Genomic DNA, 26,475 nt, shown 5'->3' on the forward strand with positions numbered 1-26,475 from the left:
ACAGAGAACAGATTTGTGGTTGCCAGAGGTTGCTGATGGTGGGGTAGGTGAAATGGGTGAAGAGGGTCAAAATGTACAAACCTTTAGTTATAAAATAGATGTCCTGAGGATGTAATGATGCATGATGACTATAGCTAATAATACTGTACTATATATTTGAAATATGCTAACAGCTAAATATTAATAGTTCTCATCACAAGAAAAAATATTGTAAGTATATGTGGTGACAGATGTTAACCAGAGTTATTGTGGAGATGATTTTGCAATATATACAAATATTGATGAATCATTATGCTGTATTCCTGAAACTCATATAATATTATATGTCAATTATACCTCAATTAAAACTATCTTATCTCAACATGACAAGCTTTGAGTGGCATTTGATGGCAGTAATGTATTAAGATTAATTTTTCTGATTTTGTTGCTTGCATTATTGGCATAAATAAGAATGTCTTTATTTATGAGAAATACCCATCAAAGTTTTCGGGGTAACAGGAAATCAGGTTACTAATCTATTCTCAAATGGTTAAGGAGAATAGTTATTTCTACTAATAACTTTTTTGAAACTTTCTAATTCTTTCCAACAATATTTAATAAAAAATATACTAATAAAAAAAGTGCTACCAGAAAAAACAAAATATTCATTATATAACATATTCCTTCTAATGAACTAAGCATATTTTAATTTCTATTTAGAAATATATTAACTGAACTATTTATGAGAGTAGTTTTAACAGTGGTAAGATCACCTTGTCTTGTAAGCCAGAACTCCCCAGAGACCAACATTGTATCTCTTTTTCATCACCTCTGTTGGGTGTAAAATTCTCAAATTATCAAGCTGCTTTCTGGCCCATCTTACACTGGGAGATTTGCCAAAATTTGTACAAAGCACATCATTATAACTCTTGCTTGCTGTGATTGAGAGAAGCAGTTTATTATATTCCTTTTAATTTAGAGGTTCCAAAACTTTAGATTGCAACCCACTTTAGGTTTTGAAATTTTATTTTTATATTTTTAAGTGTCTTTCTGTGGCCATACTTCATAATTCACCCTATTGGTCTCTACAGCTTAGACTGGATTCCCAGGCATGGGGTGGTGGTGGTAAAGGTGGCAATGCCATATAGTGTCCTTTCTCATAATTCACTGCACATTTAATTAGAATCTACTCTTCCTATAATCACTTGAATCCCAAGCCTTGAGGAAAATGAAAATCGGTTTTCTGTCAATAGAGCCAAAACTCATTTATCTTTATTTTTTTATTTTTTTTACTTTATTTTTATTTTTTTTAATTATTCAATTCTTTTTTTTTTTTTTTTACTTTACAATATTGTATTGGTTTTGCCATACATCAACATGCATCTGCCATGGGTGTACACGTGTTCCCCATCCTGAACCCCCCTCCCACCTCCCTCCCCATACCATCCCTCTGGGTCATCCCAGTGTACCAGCCCCAAGCTTCCTGTATCCTGCATCGAACCTGGACTGGTGATTCGTTTCTTATATGATATTATACATGTTTTAATGCCATTCTCCCAAATCATCCCCCCTCCCTCTCCCATAGAGTCCAAAAGACTGTTCTATACATCTGTGTCTCTTTTGCTGTCTCGCATACAGGGTTGTTGTTACCATCTTTCTAAATTCTGCATATATGCGTTAGTATACTGTATTGGTGTTTTTCTTTCTGGCTTACTTCACTCTGTATAATCGGCTCCAGTTTCATCCATCTCATTAGAACTGATTCAAATGTATTCTTTTTAATGGCTGAGTAATACTCCATTGTGTATATGTACCACAGCTTTCTTATCCATTCATCTGCTGATGGGCATCTAGGTTGCTTCCATGTCTTGGCTATTATAAACAGTGCTGCAATGAACATTGAGGTTATCGTATCTCTTTCAATTCTGGTTTCCTAGGTGTGTATGCCCAGCAGTGGGATTGCTGGGTCATAATGCAGTTCTATTTCCAGTTTTTTAAGGAATCTCCCCACTGTTCTCCATAGTGGCTGTACTAGTTTGCATTCCAACCAACAGTGTAAGAGGGTTCCCTTTTCTCCACATCCTCTCCAGCATTTATTGCTTGTAGACTTTTGGATCGCAGCCATTCTGACTGGTGTGAAATGGTACCTCATAGTGGTTTTGATTTGCATTTCTCTGATAATGAGTGATGTTGAGCATCTTTTCATGTGTTTGTTAGCCATCTGTATGTCTTCTTTTTTTTTTAATTTTTTAAAATTTTTTTAAAAATTTTATTTTATTTTTAAACTTTACATAACTGTATTAGTTTTGCCAAATATCAAAATGAATCCGCCACAGGTATACATGTGTTCCCCATCCTGAACCCTCCTCCCTCTTCCCTCCCCATTCCATCCCTCTGGGTCGTCCCAGTGCACCAGCCCCAATCATCCAGTATCGTGCATCGAACCTGGACTGGCAACTCGTTTCATACATGATATTTTACATGTTTCAATGCCATTCTCCCAAATCTTCCCACCCTCTCCCTCTCTCACAGAGTCCATAAGACTGTTCTATACATCAGTGTCTCTTTTGCTGTCTCGTACACAAGGTTATTGTTACCATCTTTCTAAATTCCATATATATGCGTTAGTATACTGTATTGGTGTTTTTCTTTCTGGCTTACTTCACTCTGTATAATAGGCTCCAGTTTCATCCACCTCATTAGAACTGATTCAAATGTATTCTTTTTAATGGCTGAATAATACTCCATTGTGTATTTGTACCACAGCTTTCTTATCCATTCATCTGCTGATGGACATCTAGGTTGCTTCCATGTCCTGGCTATTATAAACAGTGCTGCGATGAACATTGGGGCACACGTGTCTCTTTCCCTTCTGGTTTCCTCAGTGTGTATGCCCAGCAGTGGGATTGCTGGATCATAAGGCATGTCTATTTCCAGTTTTTTAAGGAATCTCCCCACTGTTCTCCATAGTGGCTGTACTAGTTTGCATTCCCACCAACAGCGTAAGAGGGTTCCCTTTTCTCCACACCCTCTCCAGCATTTATTACTTGTAGACTTTTGGATTGCAGCCATTCTGACTGGTGTGAAATGGTACCTCATAGTGGTTTTGATTTGCATTTCTCTGATAATGAGTGATGTTGAGCATCTTTTCATGTGTTTGTTGGCCATCTGTATGTCTTCTTTGGAGAAATGTCTATTTAGTTCTTTGGCCCATTTTTTGATTGGGTCGTTTATTTTTCTGGAATTGAGCTGCAGGAGTTGCTTGTATATTTTTGAGATTAGTTGTTTGTCAGTTGCTTCATTTGCTATTATTTTCTCCCATTCTGAAGGCTGTCTTTTCACCTTGCTTATAGTTTCTTTTGTTGTGCAAAAGCTTTTAATTTTAATTAGATCCCATTTGTTTATTTTTGCTTTTATTTCCAATATTCTGGGAGGTGGGTCATAGAGGATCTTGCTGTGATATATGTCAAAATGGATTAAATATCCAAACATAAGACCAGAAACTATAAAACTCTTAGAGGAGAACTCATTTATCTTTAAAGGTTTGTCACTGATGTTAGGGCTTCCCTGGTGGCTCAGTCAGTAAAGAATCTGCCTTCATTGCAGGAGACCTGGGTTCAATCCCTGGGTCAGGAAGATCCCCTGGAGAAGGGTATGGCTACCCATTCTAGTATTCTTGCCTGGAGAATCCCCATGGACAGAGAAGCCTGGTGGGCTGCAGTCCATGGGGTTGCAAAGAGTTGAACATGACTGGGCGACTAAGCACATCACTGATGTTAACTTCTTCCAAGATTTTCTGACCTATGTCCCTCGTAGGTGGCTTCTGGTAACCAGCCAGTCACATAGAGCACAATGCTAATTCATTATTTCTCGGTGTAAACTAACAGAAAGCCATCTAGATCAGAATGTTTATGACAACCTTAAGGGCACACTTCTGCCTCTATTAAGGTTCCAAAGACTCTAATCAGCTGCTTGTTGGCAATGAGTTAAAAACTGTGGTAGCTAATGACACCAGGTAATGATAACTGAATGTGCCTACCTCCACTGTAGGGCTGGACCTGATGTAGGGTCCATTCTTCCCCTTGCTGGAATAGTTTCTCTCCTCTAGGGCAGTACTGGGTGGATATTACCAAATTCTACCCCACTGATCTCATTTTCTCATGACTTCTTACCAAATGAATCCTTTTTTGTTGATTTCTTCATTCTTTAGATACTTTTCCTTCTGTTAAATTAATTTTAAAACATTCAACTGGAATTAAGTCCTGCTTTTTCTGTATTAAGTCTAGAAATGTTGTCTGGAGGTGACTTCTACTTGTAGGTGATTTCTCTAAAGAATGGATTTAAAATATTTCTTTCTTAGTTCTGAGAGTTATTGCTTCTGTTGTTTCACCAAGAGTCCCAACTCTTCTGTGACTCTTCTGTGACTTCATGTCGAACTCTTCTGTGACTTCATGGACTGCAGCCTACCAGGCTTCTCTGTCCATGGGATTTTCCAGGCAAGAATACTGAGTGGGTTGCCATTTCCTACTCCAGGGGATCTTCCTGACTCAGGGGTCAAACCCAATCTTCTGTGTCTCCTGCACTGGCAGGCAGATTCTTTACCAGGGAGCCGCCAGGGAGGCCTTTAACAGCTTAGGTTAAATCCAGTGAGGCCTCTGACTGACTGTTTCCTAGCTCTATGAAAAATAACTTTTGACCATCAAACATTAGTCTTTTTTTGCATGAAAAAACACAAAGGCAAGAAATCTACATAGACTCTCTCACTTGTATCTTTAAATTCTTTTTTTTTTCACCATGTATGTGCTGGTTTGAATGTAAATCAAGGTGAACAAAACTTGAGGGAGGCTAAGACATCTTTCCCACCAGTCTTGACTGTAGAACAGGCTGCATGCCTGGTTCAGCTCAAAGTGCCATTCTATAATGACATCAGGATGACTTTCTAAATTGTTTGGAGACTTGAATACTTTATTCACAGTCAATTACCCATCCCACAGGGCTTCCTAGGTGGATCAGTGATAAAGAATCTGCCTGCCAATTAGGAGATGTGGGTTCTATCCCTGAGTCAGGAAGATTCCCCGGAGGAGGAAATGTAAACCCAGTCCAGTACTCTTGCCTGGGAAATCCCATGAAGGAGGAGCCTGGTGAGCTACAGTCCACAGGATTGAAAAAGAGTCAGACATGATTTAGCAACTAAACAACAACTCTTCCCATAAGGTCTCTAAGAGGGCAAAAGGGTTGAGTAAAGAAAGCAGCGTGCAGAAGGAAATTTGTCTCTAAACCCCAAATCAGAGCTCTGATAATCCTGGTAGGGCCAGCAAAAGGCTTCCCTGATCTAAACTCCATAAGAAATCTTAGAGCTGCTTCTCCAATCTGAGCAGACATGAAGTCCTATTTATTAGTCAGTTCAGTTCAGTCGCTCAGTTGTGTTCGACTCTTTGCGACCCCGTGAATTACAGCACTCCAGGCCTCCCTGTCCATCACCAACTCCGGAAGTTCACTCAAACTCACATCCATCGAGTCAGTGACACCATCCAGCCATCTCATCCTCTGTCGTCCCCTTCTCCTCCTGCCCCTAATCCCTCCCAGCATCAGAGTCTTTTCCAATGAGTCAACTCTTCACATGAGGTGGCCAAAGTACTGGAGTTTCAGCTTTAGCATCATTCCTTCTAAAGAAATCCCAGGGCTGATCTCCTTCAGAATGGACTGGTTGGATCTCCTTGCAGTCCAAGGGACTCTCAAGAGTCTTCTCCAACACCACAGCTCAAAAGCATCAATTCTTCAGTGCTCAGCTTTCTTCACAGTCCAACTCTCACATCCATACATGACCACAGGGAAAACCAAAGCCTTCACTAGACGAACCTTTGTTGGCAAAGTAATGTCTCTGTTTTTGAATATGCTATCTAGGTTGGTCATAAATTTCCTTCCAAGGAGTAGGCATCTTTTAATTTCATGGCTACAGTCACCATCTGCAGTGATTTTGGAGCCCAGAAAAATAAATTCAGCCAGTTTCCACTGTTTCCCCATCTATTTCCCATGAAGTGATGGGACCAGATGCCATGATCTTCGTTTTCTGAATGTTGAGCTTTAAGCCAACTTTTTCACTCTCCTGTTTCACTTTCATCAAGAGGTTTTTTAGTTCCTCTTCATTTTCTGCCATAAGGGTGGTGTCATCTGCATATCTGAGGTTATTGACATTTCTCCTGGCAATCTTGATTCCAGCTTGTGCTTCTTCCAGCCCAGCATTTCTCATGATATACCCTGAAATCAAATCCCTTATGACTATACAGTGGAAGTGAGAAATAGATTTAAGGGACTAGATCTGATAGGGAGAGTGCCTGATGATCTATGGATGGAGATTCCTGTCATTGTACAGGAGACAGGAATAAAGACCATCCCAAGAAAAAGAAATGCAAAAAACCAAAATGGCTGTCTGAGGAGGCCTTACAAATAACTGTGAAAAGAAGGGAAGCAAAAAGCAAAGGAGAAAAGGAAAGATATACCCATTTGTATGCAGAGTTCCAAAGAATAGCAAGGAGAGATAAGAAAGCCTTCCTCAGTGATCAATGCAAAGAAATATAGGAAAACAATAGAATGGGAAAAACTAGAGATCTCTTCAAGAAAATTAGAGATACCAAGGGAACATTTCATGCAAAGATGGGCTCAATAAAGGACAGAAATGGTATGGACCTAACAGAAGCACAAGATATTAAGAAGAGGTGGCAAGAATACTCAGAAGAAATGTACAAAAAGATCTTCACAACCCAGATAATCACAATGGTATGATCACTTACCTAGAGCCAGACATCTTGGAATGTGAAGTCAAGTGGGCCTTAGAAAGCATCACTATGAACAAAGCTAGTGGAGATGATGGAATTCCAGTTAAGCTATTTCAAATCCTGAAAGATGATGCTGTGAAAGTGCTGCACTCAATATGCCAGCAAATTTGGAAAACTCAGCAGTGACCACAGGACTGGAAAAGGTCAGTTTTCATTCCAAACCCAAAGAAAGGCAATGCCAAAGAATGCTCAAACTATTGCACAATTGCACTCGTCTCACATACTACTAAAGTAATGCTTAAAATTCTCCAAGCCAGGCTTCAGCAGTACAAGAACCGTGAACTTCCAGATGTTCAAACTGGTTTTAGAAAAGGCAGAGGAACCAGAGATCAAATTGCCAACATCCGCTGGATCATGGAAAAAGCAAGATAGTTCCAGAAAAACATCTATTTCTGCTTTATTGACTATGCCAAAGCCTTTGACTGTGTGGATCACAAGAAACTGTGGAAAATTCTTCAAGAGATGGGAATACCAGACCACCTGACCTGCCTCTTGAGAAATCTGTATGCAGGTCAGGAAGCAACAGTTAGAACTGGACATGGAACAACAGACTGGTTCCAAATAGGAAAAGAAGTACGTCAAGGCTGTATATTGTCACCCTGCTTATTTAACTCATATACAGAGTACATCATGAGAAATGCTGGGCTGGAGGAAGCACAAGATGGAATCGAGATTGCCGGGAAAAGTATCAATAACCTCAGATATGCAGATGACATCACCCTTTTGCCAGAAAGTGAAGAGGAACTAAAGAGCCTCTTGATGAAAGTGAAAGAGGAGAGTGAAAAAGTTGGCTTAAAGCTCAGCATCAGAAAATGAAGATCATGGCATCTGGTCCCATCACTTCATGGGAAATAGATGGGGAAACAGTGGAAACTGGCTGAATTTATTTTTCTGAGCTCCAAAATCACTGCAGATGGTGACTGTAGCCATAAAATTAAAAGACGCTTACTCCTTGGGAGGAAAATTATGACCAACCTAGATAGCATATTCAAAAGCAGAGACATTACTTTGCCAACAAAGGTCCATCTAGTCAAGGCTATGGTTTTTCCAGTGGTCATGTATGGATGTGAAAGTTGGACTGTGAAGAAAGCTGAGTGGCAAAGAATTGATGCTTTTGAACTGTGGTGTTGGAGAAGACTCTTGAGAGTCCCTTGGACTGCAAGGAGATCCAACCAGTCCATTCTGAAGGAGATCAGTCCTGGGTGTTCATTGGAAGGACTGATGTTGAAGCTGAAACTCCAATACTTTGGCCACCTGATGCAAAGAGCTGACTCATTTGAAAAGATCCTGATGCTGGGAAAGATTGAGGGCAGGAAGAGAAGCGGACAACAGAGGATTGATGGTTGGATGGCATCACTGACTCAATGGGCATGGGTTTGGGTGTACTCCAGGAGTTGGTGATGGACAGGGAGCCCTGGCATGCTGTGGTTCATGGTGTCGCTAGGAGTTGGACATGACTGAGTGACTGAACTGAAGTGAATCTGATTCAGATTAAGAAATAAAGCAAGGATCTGCCAATGTCAAGCATTTTTGTCTATTATTTTTCTTTCCCTTTAAAAAAATGGAAGCACTAATTACGCTGCTCTTTGGAATTCAGGTAGAATCTGTCTATATATCCATATCTTACTCAAAGTATTATCATAGTGAATCATAATGGATTTTCTATTTTAATATTAATCTCTTAATAAACTCTAGACTTTTTCCCATTACAATCAATTAAGTTATTTTTCTAAGAGTGTTAAAATATTCTACTGAGAGCCATGCTGATATTTTGATTTATTTCCCCAGGGTAATTCTTTAAGAAATATTTTCAAAAAGTGAAGTGAAAATATATATTCTGAATGCTGATGTGTCTGAATATTTCTTTTTTTGTGCCCATGGCTGGGGATAAATCTGTCTGGGTACAACCAATAGTCACAGTCCTTTTTATCCAGCACTCCATAACTTTGCTCCATTGTTTGCTAGCATTAATTTTATATACAAGATCATAAAGGCAGCTTAATTTTCTTTCCTTCATAGACAACCTATTTTGGTTCTATTTTTTTTTAATGCAATCTTGTGGGATTTCTTCTGCTGTTGCAATTCAGAATTTTCCCTAGGCTCTGTCTAAGTGTCAATTTTCTATCAATATTCATGTTCTGTCCTCAGAAGGAGCTCTTTCTATCTAAAGATCCAAATTCAGGTCCATTTCCTTATATTATTTTATTTATTATTGCTTCCCTGTTTACATACCAGGTTTATCCTTTGCCTTCTCACTTGGGAAATACTCTTATAGGAACATGGGAGGGATGGTCAGGGCTATTGTTAATGTTCTTGTGGCAGGAGTTTCTATGCTCTGTTCATGATCTTTCTAAACTTGGATGTGTCCTATTCTTTTAGTTTCAGAGCTGTGAAGCTCATAGAGAGTTGAAGACAAATTTGAAAATATCTTCATGTTGAATACAGGGAATTTTCTAGAAGAATTTTTAATTTACTATCTTATTACTTGACTAGACATGGGCTAAAAGGAACCAGGTGTTAATTATAACTGATAACTTTTCCCTCTCTTAGGAATCATCATTAAAATGGCATTTTATGTGTAATAACTTAAATAAATTTGCCTTGTTCAAAAAATGTTTGTATTCCTGTCACCCTCTGGTGATCAGATCATGTCAATCTTCTATATTAATAAAAATAATATATATATATATATATATATATGTCTATTCAGACGGTCAATTTGATCTTCTCAGAAAATTATCTTCCTTGGACTACTATTTTTTTTTTTTTTTTGCCTTTACTATTTAAAAGAACACATTTAAAAATAATCTACCTGGTAGTAATATGCGTATTGTTTCTATATACCTTACTGCTACTGCTGCTGCTAAGTCGCTTCAGTCGTGTCCGACTCTGTGCGACCCCAGAGATGGCAGCCCACCAGGCTCCCCTGTCCCTGGGATTCTCCAGGCAAGAACACTGGAGTGGGTTGCCATTTCCTTCTCCAATGCAGGAAAGTGAAAAGTGAAAGTGAAGTCGCTCAGTCGTGTCCGACTGTTCGGGACCCCATGGACTGCAGCCTACCAGGCTCCCCTGTCCATGGGATTTTCCAGGCAAGAGTTCTGGGGTGGGGTGCCATTTAGATCAGTAATTATCAACCCGATTTGTTCATTAGACTCACTGACACTGTGATTGTGCCATGTCCCAGAACAATTAAACCGCTGGAGCTAGGGGCTGGGCTTCACTATTTTTCCCAAGTGCTTCAGAACCAATGGGAGAGAGAAGCACTTAGTATAAGGAATTGACTAATATAATTATGGAGGCTGAGAAGTCCAAGGTTTGAAATTGGCAGACTGGAGAAGAGCTAATGGTGTAGTTCTAGTCCAAAAGCCAACAGTCTCAAGATCCAAGAAGAGTGAATATTTGAGTCCAAGTCCAAAGGCAGGAAAAGGCCAGTGCCCTAGCTGAAGCAGACAGGCAAGAAGGATTTCTCTTACCTGTGGAAGGAGGTAGGCTGCCCTTTTCTTCTATTAATATTTGGCCCTTCAATCAATGTGATGAGGGCCCCTCCATTAGGGAGGGCCATCTACTTTACTCAGTCTATTGATTCAGAATATTAATCTCATTCAAAGACACACCCAAGAAAATGTTTGAATGGCTATCTGAGCATCCCTTGTCAAGTAAAGCTGACATAAAATTAACCATCATAAGAATTTATCATTTCCCCATTTTGTACTTGCTGCAGGAAGGTTACATAAAATCTTATGGATGGCCAACTTTCTTAGTTTATTCTGATATTTTAAATCATCATTCCAGCTGGAAGTTGAAAGTGAAAGTATATTGCTATTTCAAAACCTTTAAATTGGTTTGCTACAGGGAATTACTACATTAGAGCCATTGTTTGTCCCTGAATTCTTGGATATTCTGAACTGAAAGGAAATATAAACTGCAGCACTACAGATCAGCTAGAAGTAATAAGACTGTCAAATTCTTTGAAAAGATATGGCGAGGAACCAGAAGTGTCAAAGAAGAAAGGAGATAACAGACAAAACAACCATGTTTCTGCTAGAGAAGTTGACATTTTGAAACCTATATTTCTCCTCGGAGAAGTCCCCACAGCTTCTATAATTAAAATTGTTCTGAGTGGGGGAGTATAAGGGAGATGAAAAAATGAAGTATAAAAACCTTTGTCATACTCAGTCCCAAGTGAGTGACACTCATAGAAATTGAGCTTATATCCATTACTGGAGAACAGATACTTTGAACGTCTATTACACTTTACATGCTTATGTAATGAATTCTATATGTTTTCCCCCGAGAAATTTAATTGAAATACTTGAAATCAAAGTCTTTTGGGGAAAGGCAAACATTAGAATGTTAAAATTCATCTCAGGTGTATCAGTCTAATGAAAAAGGAAAGCCAGACTCAAATTCACATAATTTCATTCTTCTATTCAACAAACATTTATTTCCTACCCAAATATCATTATTTTCTGTACATAAAACATGTCTATGGGATGAAAGAGAGGAAAAGAGAGAAAGAGTAAGCATGTGGAAGTGAGGTGTATAAGCCTACAAAATATTATGAATTGCTAAAGAAAATTGTCATAATGGTTATTTTGTTGTAGAACAGGAGTAGAGAATCAGAGTGGTCACCTACTCTTTACTTAAAATAATACTAAACGGTGTGTATGTATTTATCTTTTACTGTATGTGAGGCACTGTGCTGGGTACCATGAGAGTCAATGGTAAAGAAGACAGCCATGCTTTATGACATCATGGGGCTAAGATAGTAACTAATTACATTAAACCATGAGGTGGTTTTGCTGCATGCCGTGATCCTAATTGTATGCTATCTATCTTTTGCCTTTATGATAATATCAATACTAAAAACATTTATATTTTCTTGGAACTGTTTAGACATAAAAATGTAGAAAGTCAGCTTTAGTGAGAAATATTTCTAGTTTCTAAGAAATACTTTAGGAATAAGTTTTCAGTATGATTCATGATGTAGTAAATACTCATCTACATAAGTGATACATAAGTCCCATGATTCTCCATTTATCTTTTGTCTGATGCATATTGGATGAGACAATATTTTCAAGCTCTTTCATTGGAACATTTCATGCTGTTTTCTTTCTAAGTTGTTTAGTTCACTTCACTCAAGCACTAACTTACTCATTCAATACAGATTGATTGATTGGTATGTGTATGGCTCCTTAATAGGAGCTGCATATGAAAAGGAACCAAACATTAATAAAACATAAATCCAGTCTCATGAACCTTATTGACCAGTCATGTAATGAAAAGAAAAAGCATGTACTTAAGATGTGATTATGAAAAGAAGGGTTAAGTGCCATAAAAGAAGAATGAGTAGAGTTTTATTTCTGTTCATGCAAATTCAGCAAAGGGGGCATTTGACATAATACCTGAATACTAGTTACTATTTTGGCAAGTGGGGAGGAGGTGGAGAAACTTCCATGTAGAGAGAACAATGGAAACCAAACAGAGGGTGCCAGGGGAAGCAGCATTCAGTTTTATTATGCATGGAATCTTTTAACAGAATATATTAGAGATAAGACTGGTGTAACTGGGAACACATTGGAAAGCCTTAAAAGTATCTCAAGATGTTTTTTGTTTGTTTTCAGTGGGAAACTATTGAAGATTTTCAAATAACAACATCCTTAGCCTGAATGACTAAAGAAATATTGCTGCTGTTTCCTGAAATAGTGGGTACAAGGGATGTACCCATTTGAGAAGCTGTGTATGTGTTCAGGATGGGTTCTGGTGAGTCTTTCTTGGAATGTTCTATTCAGACAGGTGGAGATGCAATACCAGAAATAGTAAGTGAGGTAGGAGCTTTGGCAGTAAGTGTCTTTTCAAAAGAGTCAGCTCTTTGCATCAGGTGGCCAAAATACTGGAGTTTCAGCTTCAATAACAGCCTTAAAAAAAAATTCATTTATAGCTGTGCTGGGTCTTCGCTGACGGGCACGGACTTTCTCTAGCTGCAGTGAGCACGAGCTACTCTCTACTTGTGGTGCTCAGGCTTCTCATTACAGTGCCTTCTCTGGTTGTGGAGCATGGGCCCTCAGGTGTGCGGGCTTTGGAAGCTGTGGTACACAGGCTTAGTTGCCTGTGGCATGTGGAATCTTCCCAGACTAGGGATAGAACCTGTGTCCACTGCATTGGCCGGACGATTCTTAACCACTAGACCACTAGGGAAATTCAAAAACAGCCATCTTGAGTGCCCTGACCGTACAGAAGGGAAAGAGAGAGGACTTCTCTTCCTTTTAAGGAGATGCTTGGGAAATATCCACATTTCTGCTTGAATTTCCTTGGCCAGAGCTTGGGCACATGTCACATCTGGCTGCAAAAGAAGGTGGAAATACTTTCTTTAAGGTGTGTGGCAATATCTCCTTAAACTACAGCCAGAATCATCATGTTGTTTTGCTGTATGTAATCTTCTTATAGACTTTCCATTAATGATAAATCAATTTAATAATCCTGCAGCTTGGTGTTTAAACTCTTCATAATAAACCCAAATATATTCTTTCAAATTTATTTTGCATTGCTCTTCCACACACAAACAAGCACACACATCTCAGCCATATTAAATTCAAGAATGTTTTACACATCTCTTGCTTTTCCTATTGTCTACTTTTTTGTATGTGCTTTTTTCCCTAGTGTTGCCATTTTCAACTATTGCTTATTGAAATTTTATTTGTCTAATAAAGCCAATGAAAAATGTCACATCTCTAAAAACATCTTTAATTCTTGAATAGTACATAAGTTTTACTCCTTTGACTTCCTATAGCTTTTGATTTGTATATTTTTCATAATATTTTATAAATTTTACCACTTATTTTACTTTGGACTTGCCCTAACTTTCCTGTAGACAGTAAGCTCCTTGAAGAGTCAAAGATATATTTCATCTCAAGTATTTCCATGCATCTTTTCTGAAGCACCTAGTTTCAGATTTCTGCTTAAGTACACAAAATAGAATCACAATATTTAACTGAAACTGAATTTTTGCAGAAGTTTATGCCTACTTCTTAAGCACTATGGAAAAGAGTACAGTTATATCTAGAAACTTTTCTGGAGTTAAGATTATGATATATTTGAAGTATGCATTTTTGAAAGATAGCAGAGGACCGAGGATGTCCTTATGAAAATGGGTAAGGGTCATGGTGGAGCTGGATATTGCTTAGTCTTAGTTGGCAGAGAGGAGTTCATTTGTGTGTGGAGCTCAAAGCTCAGGGAAGCAACTGAAGCATGTTCGTTGGATAACCTAGTCTATCTCTCATCTGTTGGCTTAGAAAGAGGTACTCCCTGAGCCAACATGATATTGCAGGATTTGAGCTCAGCATCTCACCCTAAGAACCCTGCAAAATTCCTTATGAATTCCCAAGAATTATTAATACAAACCCACCCTAATTTTCTTGTAGATCTGATAATTCACATACATTGCTTAAGAGAATTCTACTCCTAATTTAAAACAGGAGATAAAACTTTGTTCTACTGGTGGTAGATAGATTATTGCAGAAGAGAATTCTGGATCAAATGTCTTGTGTGGGAAGGAGTGGCAGTCAGATTCCTGCAGGAGAACCGAGTCTTTTTATGTCAGTGCAGTAGGTGACAGATCCAGATTTAAATCTCTGCTCTACCACTTTGTGAGCTTGGGAAAGTTGCTTAATCTCTGAGGTCTAAACAATAGGTATTGTTGTAGAGCACTCAGCATTGTAATAATTTATCAATATCAAATTTATCAAATGTAATTACTTATCAATACTGAATGCTGCAGGTCAAAACAAAAATCATATCACAAAATCACTGGATTAAGGTGTTTGGAAGGCCAGAGGGACAGTTTCCAAGAGAACTGACAAGGTAGAAGTTGTTTGATGGATTCAGACGCTATTGAACTAGCAATCTGTACTATCCATTTCTCCAGAAATATGCACCCTTTTCCATAGTGATGGGCAGAATGGTGGAGCGGAAATCCTCTTTATTGGCAAGAAACTTAGGAAATGAAAGAGATGCTGAGGCTATATTACCTATTCTATTTGTTACTATTACCAATTAAGATAGAGGGGAATAAGAGATAGGAGCGTAACCATAATTTTGCTCCCTCAACAAATTTCTATTCCAACACTCCCCAACTTGGTATTCTCTTAATCTATTAGACTTAATCACCCAACAATATGATTAAGCAGAGTATAGTCATGGACAAACTTCATCCCAGGGGTGAGCAATCCTTAGTCCTAGGACAGTCGTCTTCCAACTTTAAGAGATTGCTCCCTCAATACCCACCAAACCTCCCTTGAATCATTCTTCCTGGGACCATTGAGTATTATACTCTGCAGTGATTCCAGCCTCTCAGCAGTGGCTCCCAAAACTCTCTGCAGTGGTTCAGAAGGATATATTTTTATATCATTTCCATGATTGACAGGCTGAAATTTCATACCCTGTTCTATATCTCATCCAAAGTCTATGTAGCCACATTGTCCAATATAAAGAAGTTCTATGGTAAGAATGAGTGCTGTAACGAAACACACAAACACATAAATACCTCCCACCAACAACATCCCAGTAACACCCAGTCACCTCAGACTGGTCCTTTGCTTTTCTTAAATTCTCTAGGAGAAAATAAAATTCAAAGATAGAATCCCTTTATAAATAAGGTCAAAGGTTATAATTCCAAAATTATCAAATCTGAAATAAAATTGTATTGCCCTCAAGTGTAAATCTAAAGTCCAAAATTCTTAGCTTAGATGCAAATCCTACATCTGTCTCTCCAGTCTGTTATTCTGCTCATTCTTAGCTAGAGTTTCTTTACTTCTCAGTAAACTTTGGATTCTGTTAGCTGCTATAGCCTAGAATATATCTCATGGGAATGGACATTGCTTTAGGGCCTCAACAACTGTATTACCATAAATGCAATGCATTCAAGGTTAGCTCGGCCAGTTTTGTTTCATGGCCTTTGATAAAGTTGGTCAGTGCTACTCTGACAGACTTGATCAATAACAGAAAAACTAGAACCCCATTAATGCCTGGAAGAGAGGTGGGAATCTTTTCTTTAGCTTTTCAAAGCAGCAATTATTGTCCCATGCTTGGAGCTACAGTAGATCTGTAGTCAACTTTTCCCTATACTGGGTCTTTTCACAGGGTGCATTTCTGTACTTCATTCTTATCGTTTCCTGTCTCCGTCTCAAATCACCCTTAACACATCACTTTCTTTTTATCACATATCATTGTCTAAGACTATATGTGTATCTTTTTTTGTCTTACTTGTTACTAGAATACAAAGGAAGGGAAGGACATTATTGTCTTACCCTTGGTGCATCCCCAAAGGTGTGAGAAACTCCTTGGACATAAAAGTCAAACAGTGTTTGTGAAATAAACAAATGGAGTAAAAACCAATACCCTACTACTTACCAATATTTAATCACCATCCTTAAGGGAAAATTACCTCTAACACTGTTTGTAATTTTTCTGATTATTATATATATTTCTCAATGTATCAGCTTAGGGAATTATTTTGATTTCTTCCTCTAAATAATGAAGAATTTTAGCTCAGTTGAGCTGTGCGCCCACCTCCTGAGTGTTGTTAGTAATGCTACTTTGGAGACTTTATATTATGTACTAAAACTTACTTTCCTCATTGTGGCAGATGTTATTAAGTGACTCACTCAATACCCACTTTCTCTTAAGCTTTGGCTGTGTCGCCTTCCCCCTGTCTGGAATATGAATATAAATATGGGAATATGTGACCCTATTGGAGAAGAAAGACAGACAGATCCCAGGTCTTGATGGGATTGTTGGTAAGATGCGCCAGTCCAGTGCTGAGGTAGACTTATCTGTATTCCTTTTCTCTTAATCCTTGCTTCCCTGTAACGTATAGTTGAATACCTTTCTGCTGATAAATTGTTTTGTCAACTTTGAGCCATAATTCTTGACACCCCATTATGCAAAATGAGAAAAAAAGTGTTCCTATATTACTCTCCTGCCTTCTCCTCTGCCAGTTTCTCTCATCTATATCATTATTTTGCTATCAGAGTTTATAACTCTTACATGCTGTTCTATTATGGTAATTAATCCTCCTAGGATTTGCCTTCAGAGTTAATCTAAAATTTGATAAATAATGAACAGCAATATAATTATGTGAATATCAGTCACAATTAGAAACTCATATTGTGATTGGACTCAGAGAAAAAAATATAATCATAAGCCACAAAACCTGAGTAGCTCAAAAGAAGAATCTTGAAGTATCGTCAAACATAGTCTTGCAATTCACTAAATCATGTTTCATTTGATTCATCTTTGAGCTTTCTTTTGTATTTTTTTCTGAAGATTTTCTTTTTCTTGTCATCATTTAAAAATGCTTTCTTTGAGACTTCCCTAGTGGTTCTGTGGTTAAGACTCCATGCTTCCAATGTAAGGGTCACAGGTTTGATCCCTGGTCAGAGAACTAAGATCTCACATGCTGTGTAGAGCAGCCAAAAAAAGGGAAAAAAAAGAAATAAAAATAGAGATACTTTTTTCATATTGTCACTAATTTTTAAGCCAGTTTCTTATTTGGTGTATTTAAAATTATTTCCAAATTTACCCATAGTTTACCCATAGACATATACAAGTTCATTCTCCTAAGATCAGTGCATAATGTTGCCTCTTCTTTCCTACCGGCCCACTAGGGATTTTTTTTTTTCATCTTTGCTAGTAGATATATATATATATATATATACTGAATTTATTTGATTACCAATAATTCTAAACAATTTTTGTTATTGTTTCATTTTTCTTTTATGAATTACGTGTTCCTTGTTTGTGTGCATTTTGATATTAGGATAGCTATTTTTATAGTTCTTTTATTTTTATATATAAACTTTCTCATTTTATTACAAACATTTTCTCAGTTTGCTGTTTGCTTTCTATTTTTATAATAAATTTGTTTTTCTGTGTTAAAGATACTATTTTTTAATATAATAGTTTTAAAGTAAGGTAGAAGTTGGTTAATAATGTTCCCTATATGACCCTTGTCTTGATGTTATTCTAGCTAAACTTGAAAGTTAACTCTATCAGGTCATGTACTAATGTTGCTAAGTGATTTATCACAGAAATATTATTTGTGCTTCAATTTTATGCTAAACGGTGACTTTTTTGTACAATTTTGTTGATGTGGGCAGTTTTTAGTCTTTATTGAATTTGTTACAATATTTTTTAAAAATTTATTTTTCACTGTACCAGATCTTCATGGTTGCACAGGCATTTCTCTACTTGTGGCAGGCAGGGGCTACTCTCTAGTTTTGATCCTCGGGTTTCTCATTGTAGTGCCTTCTCTTGTTGCGAAGCACAGGCTTTAGGACACGCAGGCTTCTGTAGTTGCAGCACATGGGCTCAGTGATTGTGCTCCTGGGCTCTAGAGCACAGGCTCAATAGTTCTGGTTCATGGGCTTAGTTGCTTGGTGGCATGTGGGATCTTCCCGGGTCTGGGATCAAACTCTTATCTCCTGCGTTGGCAGGCAGATTCTCTACCACTGAACCACCAAAGAAGTCCCTAACAATGTTTTAACATAGAAAATAGTGAAGTATAAAAGTCATTGCTCTCATGAAGCATACATTCAAAATTAAATTTGTTATTCAAAGATCTAGTTTGTTTATGAACACTGTCTCTCTAAGTAATATAAACAGTTCCTTGAGGTTAGGCTTAAGATCATTAAACATATGGAAAGAATATGTTCTCTCCTATACCAATTCTCCTATACCAACTTAGCAATTTACCAATTTACCAATTGGTATAGCTCTCTCCTATACCAATTTCTGTTAGCTGTGGACTTTTGGTCCACAGTTATGAGTACTAACTAATCCTGCAAACACTTTCTTAGGTCAGTTAGATGTCAAAATTGTGAAGAAAAATAAATATATCTTCATTTCTCTCCTTCATAGTTAAAAAATTATACAAAAGTATATGTATATATATCCTTGTCATCTTAAAACACTGTTATTGCATGTTCTCTAAAATTAAATAATTTTCCAAGTTATGGTATATATACTTGATATCATTTGCTTTTCTTTAATAAGTTATATCTTACTGAAAAAATACCTTTGTCTTAATAAAGAAATAATATATCAAATAGTTTTGTGGCACTAGTGGTAAAGAACCTGCCTGCCAATGTAGGAGACATAAGAGATGGGGTTTTGATCCCTGGGTTGGGAAGATCCTTTCAAGTAAGGCGTGGCAACTCACTCCAGAATTCTTGCCTAAAGGATCTGCATGGACAGAGAAGCCTGACAGGCTACAGTCCATAGGGTCGCAAAGAGTTGGACATAACTGAAGCGACTTAGCACACACACACATGCATGTTTTGTTTTGTTTTTGTTTGTTTGAGATTATAAATCCTTTGGAATATCAGGAAATGTACTATGTGTTTCCAAAATATAGGCAGGCACTGTGATGTAGGGAGGAAACAAAGGGTTTTAGAGTCAGATACTTAGGTGAGTTTTTGTCATGAGGTCTCCACCACTTGCTTGATGAGCTAATCCATACATGACTACTGGAAAAACCATAGCTTTGACTAGATGGACCTTGGTTGGCAAAGTAATGTCTCTGCTTTTTAATATGCTCTCCAGGTTTGTCGTAGCTTTTCTTCCAAGGAGCAAGCATCTTTTAATTTCATGACTGCAGTCACCATCTGCAGTGATTTTGGAGCCCAAGAAAATGAAGTCTGTCATTGTTTCTACTGTTTCCCCATCTATTTGCCATGAAGTGATGGGACTGAATACCACGGTCTTAGTTTTTTTAATGTTGAGTTGAGAGCCAGGTTTTTCACTCTCCTCTTTCACTTTCATCAAGAGGCTCTTTAGTTCCTCTTCACTTTCTGCCATAAGGGTGGTGTCACCTGCACCTTTGGTACTTAAAAATGTACCAAATAGGTTTTCTACCTATATGCATATTTTGTTAAAGTTGATCATTCCTATGGATACTTGCTTCAAACCCCAAATAATGTAAATGTTCCACCATTAAAAACAAGTTATTTCTTTATCCTATAATGTATATATGGATGCAGTGACTCTGAATAATTAATGTTTTTCTTCCAGTAGTTTTCACAGACCTAAACACAGTGAAGGACTGATGCTGAAGCTGAAACTCCAGTACTTTGGCCACCTGATGTGAAGAGTTGACTCACTGGAAAAGACCCTGATGCTGGGAGGGATTGGGGGCAGGAGGAGAAGGGGACGACAGAGGATGAGATGGCTGGATGGCATCACTGACTCGATGGACATGAGTTTGAGTGAACTCTGGGAGTTGGTGATGTACAGGGAGGCCTGGCATGCTGCGATTCATGGGGTTGTAAAGAGTCAGACACGACTTAGCGACTGAACTGAACTAAACTGAAACACAGTATACGTGCTTTCCATCTTGTATTTGTGATTAGCAAATTTCAAAGACAAGTTATTGAACCACTATGTAAAACAATTGTCTTAATTTTCTTCTGTTTTCACAGGTTACTTATGCTTTCTTTGCTATTTGCTAATTTTTTTATTACATTGCTGCTGCTGCTAAGTCACTTCAGTCATGTCCGACTCTGTGTGACCCCATAGATAGCAGCCCACCAGGCTCCGCCATCCCTGGGATTCTCCAGGCAAGAACACTGGAGTGGGTTGCCATTTCCTTCTCCAATGCATGAAAGTGAAAAGTGAAAGTGAAGTCGCTCAGTCGTGTCCGACCCTCAGCGACCCCATGGACTGCAGCCTTCCAGGCTCTTCCGTCCATGGGATTTTCCAGGCTAGAGTACTGGAGTGGGCTTCTCCCTAGTAAATAAATGACATGCTCAAACAAAAAATTTCCGTGGAACTAGTACTAACATGTGTGCTGTGGGCTAAGTCACTTCAGTTGTGATCCCGTGACCTGTAGCCCACCAGGCTCCTCTATCTATGGGATTCTCCAGGCAAGAAAGTGAAGTGAGTTGCCATGTCCTTCCAGGGGGATCCTCCCCATCCAGGGATTGCACTTGCATTTCTTGGGTCTTCTGCATTGGCAGGCAGATTCTTTACCACTAACGCCACCTGGTAAATACTAATATAGCACGAGACATGGTCTGCGGTAGCTAGTACTGTGTGAGGAGAGTTTCAAATTTTAAAGACAAAATTGAATTAATTCAGAAACCAAAAAGCTTGTTAGACAAACTTTTTAGGTGCTTTAAAGTTGTAAACTGTTTTCCAAAGTATTGAGAGAAATGAGATGACTCGAAGGTATGATAAATTAGTGATTTCTCCTATGAACTATTAATAAAAAAACAAGCATTTGAAATACAGCGTACCTTGTTGACTGAGGAAACATTCTTATATTGAGAGATAAGGTGAGAATATATCACACAAACAAGAAAACTTGACTTGCCAAATATTACCCAGCCTTTGCATGGAGGTGATATTCTAAGCCTTTCTGTGAGCTGGGAAAAAACCTTTTTGTGAGAAAGGACCTTGGTATACTTAAGAGTTTTGTTGATTATCAAAAATAAAAAAATGAATAGATAATTTTTCTCTAGAAATTTTAAGGACACTTGTTTCCGTCATGTACATTTCTATAAGGATTATGGCACTTAGAAGGAAAATGTATGGAAATACAGGAGTAAATTTCTATTATGTTGTAACTTAAGCAGAAATCAATAAAACCAAAAAGCATTAAAAAATGAACAAAAAAAAAATGAAAAATTGCATGTTGTGTTAGTTGAGGGAAGAGTATTCTGGTTACTATTTCTGCATAACAAATTACTCCCGGAACAAGTAGTGTATGACAATTACCAGTTTATTATTCACAGATTATGTAAATTTTGACAGGCACAAGGGGATAGCTTTTTTCTGCTCCATAATGCTTGGGGTCTCAAAGGCTGGAGGCTGGAATCGTCAGAAGGCTCATTCGCTCACTTGTACAGTTCTTGGTCTGGGATGAAGATTAGGGCTGCCAATGTGAGTGTCTACGCTTGGCCTCTCTGCATAGCTTGGCTTCCTTGCAGTATGGCAGCTGAAGGTAGTCACACTTTTCACAGAGCCTGAGAGCTCTAAGTGTGAGCTCGGAGGGAATAAGACAGAAGCCCCAACACATTTTATGACACGACATAAGAAGTCAAAGCAGTGACAAGTTTTATAGATTCAAGTGTAGAAGACATAAAAAGTGCTTTTCAATGGGATGAATGGCAAAGGTATGTAGAAGGGAATATGAGATGAGAGATGGGGCTATATTTAAAATACCTTCATGTTTTAGAAAGCTTTAGGCACTCCAGTCTATTTAATGCTCTTTTTGGTCCAAGAATAAAAAGTAGATTTTAACCATATGTAGTTTAAAGAGGAGAACATTATAATAAGTAAAATTGTATTATATATAATATAATATTAAAAATATGTTCTTATATTTTAAAAATATTTTTCCCTAAATAGGAAAAGATTCTATTGACTTTTGGCTTCTTCACAAAACACATAAAACAGGCAATAGCAACCTTTGACTTCTTCATGAAACACATAAAACAGGAAACAAAAAAGTGCAGTTAAACTTCATATGAGTGAAGGTGTTCTGAAGGGAAGAGCTGTTGAGCTTTGGAATGGGTGGCTGAAAGGGTCTGCAGGACCAGAAACACGTCCTGAAGAGCTGCTCTTTCCCCTCTCTGTGACTGCTTACAGGAGAAGAGAAGACAGAGTCCTCTGTCTTACGCTGCGTCATTCACACTGATGTTACTACAAAGTGACAAAAAGGCTCATTTCACTTTTGTGTCTAAAAGAGAAAACGCATTATTCTGTTCCCTTTCTAAACTAATGGATACTGATTCTTTTAAGAATTTACAAGTTTGTTTTTTTTTTTTGCAGCAGCTAATCATCACTTGATAAGAAAGCACAAGCCAACAGACTGATGTCTCTGTAAGACTCCAGTTTCACTTGGTTCTGAAAGGTGAAGCAGTTAATACATGCACAAAATTAACAATACTGCCTAACATTGTCATACAAACCTCAGTTTACAGTGACAAAGTCAAGTGCTTTGTAAGGTAAAGCTCTGTGACTTCTGGGAATGAGGTGACTTATTCTGGAGAAGTCTTAGGGAAGGACACAGAATAGGGCCAGGAACATGCCCATGTGACCACTGCTCAGTCATACTAAGGGGGCTCTGCCCTTACCTTTGAGATAGAGATGGAGAAGCTTAGGAAAATCCATGCCCTCTTAGAGCACTCGTCTTGGGTTTTCCTTCTTATAACAGAGATTGATACTTAGCAGGATTGTATAAATTCCTAAAGAAGCAAAACTCTGTGGGAACTCTGTTTTACTTGGTAGAGGAAACACCTGTCTATCCTTGAACCTTAACATGGGGAGGGACCGGGCATGGGGTATGCTTTCTATGTCAGCTTTCGTATTCATATAAATCACATGCAGCCATTATTCTTTTGTCTCTTTTGTCAGTAGCATTGACCATTTATTTATTGAAATTAATCTATGAAGATATTTGAGTGAAATTGAGATGTGTGCAGTAAGAGAAAAGGTCTCGTATATTGGACAGGCTTATGTTGGAATTCTAATCTATCACATACTAAATGTATGTCTGTGTGTGGCTCAGTCGTGTCCGGCTCTTGGTGATCCATGGACTGTAGCCACCGGGCTCCTCTGTCCATGGGATTTTCCAGGCAAGAATATTGGAATGAGTTGCCATTCCCTTCTCCAGGGGTTCTTCTAGACCCAGGGATCAAACTTAGGTTTCCCACGTTGTGGGCAGATTCTTTACCATCCGAGCCACAGGGAAGCCCTATACTAATTGTATAGCCCTCAGCAATGTACTTAACCTCCCAGACCCTTCATTTATTTTTCTGTAAAAATCACAGAGGTTTGTAATATGGACTAAAATTAGAAGTATGAAAAGTGTGGCTCATAATAATAGAAACTTAATAATACATATTACTTGCCTTTTTATTTCAGACACAAATGCTTTTGTATTGATTTTTGGAAATAATTACAGAGTTGGATAACTATTATGGATATAGATATAAGTGTTAACTTTAATAGTTGAAGCCATTTTGAGCAAAATTATTTAATGCCTCAAAGAAAGTTAATTGTTAAAAATTGTACCAACAGTTTATTTTTGTTTCCTAAAGTTTCCATTCAGTCTTATGGCCTTTATATAATTGATAAATCCATAGGGACAGTTTTACATAAAAACATTTAACAAGTGTGAATTAATAACAGAAAGGAGCCATGATACTTTCAGGCATCATTTTGGCAATATTCTTATTCTAAGTGAATAATACTCTTGTTCTTTGTCTACTAGGACTAAAACATGTTCTTTTTCATCTTCTGTAATGCTTTGTTTTGGAGGGAGGTTAAATATTAAACATTCATATTTTAACTAGTTCTCATTGTTTTAGGATGATGTTAACTGCATAACAGCTTTTCCTCTCACTATCTTACATTTATATACATATGCTATATATATATATATATATATATATATAAAATATATCTAATTAGGTTCAGTACACTTGCTCAGTTGTGTCTGACTCTTTATAACCTTATGGACTGCAGCATGCCAGGCCTCCCTGTCCATCAGCAACTCCCAGAGCTTGCTCAAACTCATGTCCATTAAGTCGGTGATGCCATCCAACCATCTCATCCTCTGTCGTCCCCTTCTCCTGCTGCCTTCAATCTTTCCTAGCATCAGGATCTTTTCCAATGAATCAGTTTTTCACATCAGGTGGCCAACGTATTGGAGTTTCAGCTTTAGCATCAGTCCTTCCAATGAATATTCAGGACTGATTTTCTTTAGGATTGACTGGTTGGATCTTGCAATCCAAGGGACTCTCAAGAGTCTTCTCCAACACTACAGTTCAAAAGCATCAATTCTTCAGTGCTAGGCTTTCTTTGTGGTCCAACTCTCACATCCATACATGACTAGTGGAAAAACTAAAGCTTTGACTAGATGGAACTTTGTCAGCAAAATAATGTTTCTTCTCTTTAATATGATGTCTAGGTTGGTCATAGTTTTTCTTTCAAGGAGCAAATGTCTTTTAATTTCATGGCTGCAGTCACCATCTGCAGTGATTTTGGACTCCAAGAAAAGAAAGTCTGTCACCGTTTCCATTGTTTCCCCATCAATTTGGTATGAAGTGATGGGACTGGATGCCATGATCTTCGTTTTGTGAATGTTGGGTTTTAAGCCAACTTTTTCACTCTCCTCTTTCACTTTCATCAAGAGGCTCTTTAGTTCTTCCCTTTCTGCCATAATGGTGGTGTCATCTGCATATCTGAAGTTATTGATATTTCTCCTGGCAATCTTAATTCCAGCCTGGGCTTCATCCAGCCCGACATTTCACATGATCTACATTGCATAGAAGTTAAATAAGTAGGGTGAGAATATATAGCCTGATGTACTCCTCTCCCTATTTGGAACCAGTCTGTTGTTTCATGTCCAGTTCTAACTGTTGCTTCCTGACCTGCATACAGATTTCTCAAGAGACATTTAAGGTGGTTTGGTATTCCCATCTCTTGAAGAATTTTCCATAGTTTGTTGTGCTCCAGACAGTCAAAGGCTTTGGCATAGTCAAGAAAGAAAAATAGATGTATTTTGGGAATTCTCCTGCTTTTTCTATGATCCAACAGATGTTGGCAATTTGATCTCTGGTTCCTCTGACTTTTCTAAATCCACCTTGAACATCTGGAAGTTCATGGTTCATGTACTGTTGAAGCCTGACTTGGAGAATTTTGAGCATCACTTTGCTAGCATGTGAGATGAGTGCAATTGTGTGGTAGTTTGAGCATTCTTTGGCATTGCCTTTCTTTGGGATTGGAATGAACACTGACATTTTCCAGTCCTGTGGCCACTGCTGAGTTTTCCAAATTTGCTGACATATTGAATGCAGTATTTTCGCACCATGATCTTTTAGGATGTGAACTAGCTCAACTGGAATTCCGTCATCTCCGCTAGCTTTGTTCATAGTGATGCTTCCTAAGGCCCACTTGACTTTGCATTCCAGGATGTCTGGCTGGAGGTGAGTGATCACACCTTCATGATTATCTGGGTCATGGAGATCTTTTTTGTATAGTTCTTCCATGTATTCTTGCCACCTCTTCTTAATTTCTTCTTCTTCTGTTAGGTCCATGCCATTTCTGTCCTTTATTGTGTCCATCTTTGCATGAAATATCCCCTTGGTATCTCTTGAAGAGATCTCTAGTCTTTCCCATTCTATTGTTTTCCTCCATTTCTTTGCATTGATCACTGAGGAAGCTTTCTTATCTCTCCTTGCTATTCTTTGGAATTCTGCATTCAGATGGGTATATCTTTCCTTTTATCCTTTGCCTTTAGCTTCTTTTCTTTTCTCAGCTATTTGTAAGCCTCCTCAGACAACCATTTTGCCTTTTTGCATTTTTTTTTTCTTGGAGATGGTCTTGATCACTGTCTCTTGTACAATGTACAATGTCACAAACCTCTGTCCATAGTTCTTCAGGCACTCTGTCTATCAGATCTAATCCCTTGAATCTATTTGTAACTTTACTGTATAATGGTAAGGGATTTGATTTAGGTCATACCTGAATGGTCTAGTGGTTTTCCCTACTTTCTTCAATTTAAGTCTGGATTTGTGAATAAGGAGTTCATAATCTGAGCCACAGTCAGCTCCCAGTCTTGTTTTTGCTAACTGTATAGAGCTTTTCCATCTTTTGT

At 38.0% G+C, this 26,475-nt stretch overlaps 1 long non-coding RNA gene across 2 annotated transcripts in view; it reads left to right on the plus strand.

Moving 5' to 3' along the window:
- Positions 1 to 26,475, plus strand: part of LOC129649869 (uncharacterized) — a 326,398-nt gene that overhangs the window by 103,341 nt on the left and 196,582 nt on the right. Inside the window, exon 3 of one of the 2 annotated variants that reach the window (XR_008713323.1) lies at positions 12,440 to 12,578. The exons of the other annotated variant lie outside the window; for it this stretch is intronic. This is a non-coding gene — a long non-coding RNA (uncharacterized LOC129649869). The remainder of the gene's footprint in view (positions 1 to 12,439; positions 12,579 to 26,475) is intronic. 2 annotated transcript variants of the gene reach the window in all.

The sequence above is a fragment of the Bubalus kerabau genome, chromosome 4 (assembly GCF_029407905.1).
Source record: "Bubalus kerabau isolate K-KA32 ecotype Philippines breed swamp buffalo chromosome 4, PCC_UOA_SB_1v2, whole genome shotgun sequence".
Lineage (NCBI taxonomy): Eukaryota > Metazoa > Chordata > Mammalia > Artiodactyla > Bovidae > Bubalus > Bubalus kerabau.